Here is a 1,668-nt window from a genome sequence, read left to right as displayed (position 1 = left end):
AAAAAAAAAAAAAAAAGAGAAGAAGAAGGAAAAAAAGGAATAAGACCATAGTAGCAAACATGGGAGATGCAGCCTCACTATTTTTATTTTGAAATAAGTGATTTCAGCAAATGTGTGAAAGATAGAAAACAGACGGGAGTGGGCTCGTAGATGAAACAGACTCAGCCTGGAATTTGCTCCAGGAAGGTCATAGAGGGGGTGGAAGTGGAACCCCCAGAAAAGATTCTGTCCTGAAGCCAGCAGCTTTGGTGGAGGGCGAGAAAGAAGAGGACTGACAGCAAAGTGCAATGTGTAGGGCTGAGGGTGACATCAGAGCCGTTTGTCTCTCTAGTCCCATCTCTTACTGTTTTATGGTTAAGCTTAATTGTTTCACCTTGACTGGTTTGGGATCTACCCAGGGAGTTGGTTCATACTTCTGGGTATGTGTGGATGGGTTGTGGAGGTGAGCTTGTTTGCCCTTTCATGGCTGGCACTGTTTCCCTTTGCTCTGCCATGCCCTTCTGACATGATATTCTTGCCTTGGAGTCAGAAGACCATGGACTGAATCTCCTGAGATCATGAGCCCAATTAAACTTCTGTTTTCATGGTGGGTGTTAGGTGGTGGGAAAGCTGATGAATACAGAGAATAGGTACCAAAGAGGTAGGGTCATTACCCTGAATAGATCTGACCACGTGGTTTAGTGGCCTTCGGAACTGGTTTATGGGATGAGGTTAGAAAGGTTTGGGGATGTAAGCAAAAGAAGCCCTAGAATGCTGTAGGCAGAACCTGATGAACAATTCTGATTGGAGCTCAGAAGACTAAGAATGCTGAAAGGAACTTGGATAGTAAAAGCCAGGCTCAGGAAGTTTCAGTTGGAAACAAGGACTTTGTTGGCAATTGGACTAGGGTCTATAAACTCTGGCAAAAAATTTTGTCTATATTTTTCCCATGTCCCAAGACTGCAAGAGACTGTGATTAAGGGCAGTGGACTACTTGATATGGTAAAGAAAACTTCAAGGCTTGACCGCCACATTCAGATTGTGGCATGGGTGCAGCTGGCTGCTTCAACCACATTTATACTGAGACTTGGGGGAAAAAGCAGAATAGAAAGTTTTGACAAAAATTTTGGCACCAAGGGGCTGCGGAGATAGCTCAGTGGAATAAGCACTTGCCTGGCAAGTGCAAGGGCCTGAGTTCAATTCCCAGTTCCACAAAAAAAAAAAAAAAGCAGCTTAGGAAAATGATGGGAACTATGAATGTCAGACATAGGAAAGAAATGGAATCCACGAAGTTTCAAGCAGATATTAAGGGGACTAAAAATTTCATTGAAAGAATCCACAGCAGAATAAATGAATGCAAGGCTAGAATCTCAGACATACGAGACAGGCTTGCAGTTAGCAATCATGAAAAGACTTCTTGGGGCCGGGGGATGGCTCAATAGAATAAGCACTTCCCTGGCAAGTGCAAGGGCCTGAGTTCAATCCCCAATTCTGCCAAAAAAGGAAAGAAAAGAAAAGATTTCTTTAATGTAGCAAGGGACCAGGAGAAATCAATCTAGCAGTAATAGATGATGCAAAGAAAAGAGTAAGATTGAGTGGACTGAGTAGAGTCAAAAAGAAAAAAAAAGGAGTGGAGTCAATAAAAAGGCAGAACATAGCATAAATGATATAAAAAGAAAAAAAAAAAAA

This window comes from Octodon degus, unplaced genomic scaffold (assembly GCF_000260255.1).
Source record: "Octodon degus isolate 3935 unplaced genomic scaffold, OctDeg1.0 scaffold00138, whole genome shotgun sequence".
NCBI lineage: Eukaryota > Metazoa > Chordata > Mammalia > Rodentia > Octodontidae > Octodon > Octodon degus.
This window is presented reverse-complemented; position numbering follows the sequence as displayed.